The sequence below is a fragment of the Tasmannia lanceolata genome, unplaced genomic scaffold (genome assembly GCF_043159265.1).
Source record: "Tasmannia lanceolata isolate RefF3 unplaced genomic scaffold, GAP_Taslan_0.1 ptg000024l, whole genome shotgun sequence".
In the NCBI taxonomy this organism is placed as follows: domain Eukaryota; kingdom Viridiplantae; phylum Streptophyta; class Magnoliopsida; order Canellales; family Winteraceae; genus Tasmannia; species Tasmannia lanceolata.
The window spans coordinates 1706097-1711313 of NW_027518701.1; the positions used below are offsets into that span (position 1 = coordinate 1706097).

The window sequence follows — 5217 nt, forward strand, 5'->3', positions numbered from 1 at the left end:
ATCACCCCAGCAAAAAAGATTGGCACGTGGTTGTGAAGACGAAACCTAGGGACTTGTATGACGTGGGTGGGGAAAATGAGGAAGCATATGTCCAGACCGAGGCAGTGGAAATCCAAAATTTGGAAGACATTGGTAGATGGGAACGGACAGATATAGTTGGGACAATATTTGATGAACCGTTGGAAACCTTGACCCAGAAAATTCAAGATGATGACGAAGAATGTGATAGTGAATCAGATGGTAGTGACGAAGATGATACTGACGATGCTAATGTTGACATGGATGATCTAGAGTATTGTCACTACACTCTATCAATTTTATTTAGTTGGCAAAACTGTAAATTATTATTTTCAATTGGCTGTTAGTTTCATGAAGGAGCATCCACTAGAATATCTACAATTGGCCCTTTCATGCTTATTATTGTAGTATTTTTTTTCATTTGATGCATTAGCCTCACGAGTAGGTTAGTTTGTTTATTTGATGCATTAACCTAGGGACTTGTTATATTATTATTCATACCATCAACATTTTAAATTATTATTCATTGTTGTTATTTCTATAATTTTGTTCTCTCATTGTTATTTGACCCACTTTTAAATTGTGAAATTGTTATCTTTTTTTACACTAGTTGTATGTTTTTTAATTTAAATACTAATCTCAATTGATAATCTTGTGCAGGTAATTAGAGATGACACGACAAAATCTCTTGAGGCCATCGTCACAGTTACAGGATCAAGATTCATCTGATGATGCTCAGGATCACTACCAAGATGACCTGGCTCAGCACTTGGATGAGCTGTCACACTCCCAGCCCTCAGAGACACAAGATGTTCCCTCCTCGTCGAGGAGGACTCGGGGTCCGACTTATTGCAAAGATACGTGGGGAAAACAAGGCCCGAAGAAGAGAGTGAAGTTCAATGGGCTGAGCCAGCCTATAGGTAAAACAGGGAAAAAATTCACGAGTTTCCTAGGCTCTGTTGCGAGAATTGGTCCTAAGTTGTCCATTGACTATCTTGATTGGAGACAAATGCCGAATGAAAACAAAGAAGATGTGTGGGATATTGTTCAGGTACGATGAAAATGGAATTTATGTTAGATTTTCTTATTGCATTCATTTTAATTCCATCATATTATTAACATTTTACATGACCTTTTAGCAAACTTACGATGTTCATGAGATACATAAGAGTTGGGTGATTAGTAATATCGGTCTGAAATGGAAAAATTGGAAGTGTAAGATAAAAAAACAGTACTTCGATGAAAATATGCCATGCACAGAGCCGAGAGTAGAACAATCGCAGTGGACGAAACTTTGCATCCATTGGCGTTCCCCGCTAGGTCAGGTAAGATGTGATATTATTGTTTTGGTTTTCCTGTGATTTCATTCAAGCTCGAGATTTATAATTTATATTATATTAATTCTAAATTGCAGGAGCTGAGTAAAACCAATAAGGCTAATAGGTCCAAACAAAAAAGTATGCATACTGCGGGAAGTAAGAGTTTCGCAATGATACATAGTGAGGCGGGTGGGAATCTTAGCCGCATCGAAATGTTTAAGCGTACTCATACGAAGAAGAATGGGAAGCCTGTTGATCCAGCCTCAGAGGAACTGATGGTATGTTAGGGTATAAAATGTTTATATTTATATATTTCTTGGTTTAACTGGGTAGTTTTCTTATAAGTTATCTTTATTTTACTTTCAGAACAAATTTAAAGAGTATGAGACACAACATCCAGAGGCTACCACTACCGGCATTGTTGCTAGGGACGACGGCTTTGCCCAGTGTGTGGGATCAGAAAGGCGTGGCCGAGTGCGGATGATGGGATATGGTGCAAACTTGACTAACACATTTGGGTCATCCTCAAGTCGCATGAATTACTGTACACAGATCGAACAACAAAGAGATGTAATTGAACAACTTAGGGAGGAGAATAGCCAGTTTAAGGAGGCTATTACCCAAAAGATTGATGATTTCATATCAACTTACATGCGCAGCCAGGTAAAATTTGAATTTTGTTCGTTAGGAGATAGTTATAAATATGTGATATGATGCTTTTGAATGATGGATCTACCTTAAAATATTTAAGGCTCCCGCTGAGGGGACACCTACACGAATGGATGCTTCGTCCCCCTCTAGTATCAATATAGATCGCTCCCGCCCTGAGGTATAAATGGTTTTTACGTTTTCATCCAATTAATCATGTGTTTTCTTTACTATTATAATTTTGGAGTATAAATGTACTTGGCTTCATTTCTTTAATGTTGCTAAGGTTATTTTGATGAGCATGAAAGAATCGGGGCTTGAAGTGGCCAAGGGACTTCTTGTGAGTGATGATCCGATGACTCTAGTTGATGGCAAACCAATGGGAGATGGATTCTCTCTGGTTAGTATCAGGGTTGCAATGGTGGGTACTGAACCTCTAATAAGACCATCAGGACGACGCAGGAGGACATGTGCCATGGGTTTCTTCCTTTGTAAGTATATGATATTTTTATTTATTAATAAATTTATTTCGACTTTGTTGAATCTGTCACTTATTCTAAAATATTTTTTTTGCAGGTCAAACGAACAGGAAGCACTTAAGCCAGTTTCTTGTGTCTTTTCTATTTCTGTTCTTTAGTACATGCATGGATTTTGGTAACTTTTTGTATGGGGTTTTGATGTACTTAACCAAACACGAAGCACTTCAGTCCCTTTGTCTTATTCCATTTCTATGGTTGATGTATGAACCTTTATATTTCATTTCTAAGTTTGAAGTAGTGCATCATTACAGTCAATCTCAACCTTTATATAGAGATGATGGTTGTTGGGATGTATTGGAGAGGGGGCTGATGGTGGATTGTTGAAGGAGGTGATGTTGAGATGGAGGAGAGGAGGCTGATGGTGGATTGTTGAAGGAGGTAATGTTGAGATGGAGGAGAGGAGATGTGTAGGCAGGGAACTACGAGTTCCATCATGACATGTAACAGATGACTTTTAGAGCATGGAACTTTGATGAATTTAACTTGATTTCCCTATACATACTTTAGTTGTTCTCTTCATTGTGTGATGGTTTTGCCAAACAGGCACTGTTAATTCAGCCTATGATGTCATACTTGAAAGAGATGGTTTAGTCAATGTGAACTGTGAAGTGTTCACTTCATTTCTGATATAAATTGATGCCATAATTTCTGCTTTGATATCTTTTCCATCTGCAGGGATGTCATTGACGCTAGGGACTTGGAATATAAAGCATGGGCCCACGTTCAAAGTCTTAAGTCTTCTCTTGATGAGCACAACTTGGAGTGGCAACAATCCCAGTTAGTTCAGCCTAGCATGTGACTGAAGTTGTGCCCACTTCACCTTTCCTGTATCCATTCCCCTTGCCAGGGTCACTGAACTTCTAATTTATTTGATCATTCACTACAGCTTTAGATATCCAGATATCTTTGTTGCACGATCATATACTATTGTTTGGTTTATGTGTGGCTACTCACTGGTCTTTATGGGTCATTCTAATGCAACTATTGGCACGAAATACCACTGATAGACAATCAATTTATTTTGTGTGTGTGAGCCATTTACTTTCTTTTGCAGCTGAAAATGTGGTCAGAGCAGGTTGGAAAACTTACAGATGATGGGCGACAGAGTTCAGTGGCTTTGGAGAGTACTAGAAGTAGACTATTGGATGTACAGAAAGTATCTCAGGAGCTAAGGCAATCTTTGGATGTATCACAATCCAAAGTTCAGAGAAGCAGTCTCAATGTTGCAGAGCTGCAAATAGAACTAGAGAAGGAGCGGTAATCAATTATTTAGGAAGAGTCTTTTCCAGCTTGGAATTGCTGGTTGTATAAATGGATGTACATGGGACACGGGTTGTACTCTTTTTTTCTTCTTCTTTTAATTCATGTTATTTCCTTTAGGTTATCTTTTGATGTTGTGATATCTAATGCATTCAGATAGTACCGATGAAATACAACCCAAGAGATGAAAATTCAATCAAGGCAGTGATGGCAAAGGCAAATGTTGTTCTTAATCTTATTGGTTTGTATTCTTATGTAGGATTTGCTCTTTTTGAGCTATTTTTTGGGGGATATATCATGCTGATAAACATAAACAATTTGTGCTGGCAGGACGGGAGTATGAGACAAGAAACTATAGTTTTGAGGAAGTGAACCATGCTATGGCAGAACAGCTTGCAATGGTTGGTAAAATCTCAGGTCTCACTTTTATATTCACATTCATGCCTTTTTATCTATTGAATAATATAAGTGTCAATTTTCATGTATAGAGGTTTCTAAGGCATCCTTTAGCAATTCATGATGTTTATTGATTTATTTATTTTTGAACTGGATGATCTTTGTAGCTTTGACTGTGGCATAGCATATCCATTTATCATCTTCCACAATGGGCATGATCCAATCTGCTGTTTGGTTGCATTTTTTCAATTTAATTATATAACTGGACTTTCTTGCTTACACATCCAGATCGCCAAAGAACATGGCGGCATCATGAGATTTATACAAGTTTCTTGCTTAGGTGCATCTTCATCATCTCCATCAAGAATGCTAAGAGCTAAAGCATCTGCAGAGGAAGCTATTTTGAGAGAATTACCTGAGGTCATACTTTTCTTCTATTTGTCATGCTAAGAGCTAAAGCATCTGCACATTTTGAACCCACAAATCAGCCCTGCTACTATCATTTCAGCCCATGAATATGCTCCCTGCTAGCACATTTCAGCCCATAGATATACTCACTGTTTTAGCACAATTCTGTCCTTGGATTCAGCCTTAGTTTTTAGCACAATTCTGTCCTTGGATTCAGCCTTAGTTTTTAGCACAATTCTGTCCATAGTTCACCCCCCGAATCAGTCCCAGTTCTTTCACAATTCAGTCCTTTGATTCAGCCCATGTTTTGCACTGATTCAGCCCTTGTTACGCACAGTACAAGTCTATTTTTTTTAAATCCCAATTTTAGCACAATTCAGTCTATGTTTCAGTCCCCATTACATGCTAAGTATGAGATAGTTGCGACTGTGTCACCTTTGGATTTTGTACCCATGAGATCATTTGAGGTAGGTATCAAATGTTAATGAGGAGTTGTTTGGTTAGGATCAGAGTAGCGCACATGAGAAGTCACTCATGTCATCCTTTTTATAGTTGAATATCAACATAAGTGAATGGTCATGTCAATGCTATTTTAGGCCCTTATGAGGAGACAGTGATAAATCGGGTCG

At 38.2% G+C, this 5217-nt stretch overlaps 1 long non-coding RNA gene across 1 annotated transcript; it reads left to right on the forward strand.

Annotated features, from left to right (window-relative positions):
* Positions 1 to 3988: 3988 nt before the first annotated feature.
* Positions 3989 to 4601, forward strand: LOC143856900 (uncharacterized). Its single transcript, XR_013238423.1, has 3 exons — positions 3989 to 4025; positions 4115 to 4185; positions 4469 to 4601. It is a non-coding gene; the product is annotated as an uncharacterized LOC143856900 (long non-coding RNA).
* Positions 4602 to 5217: the final 616 nt, after the last annotated feature.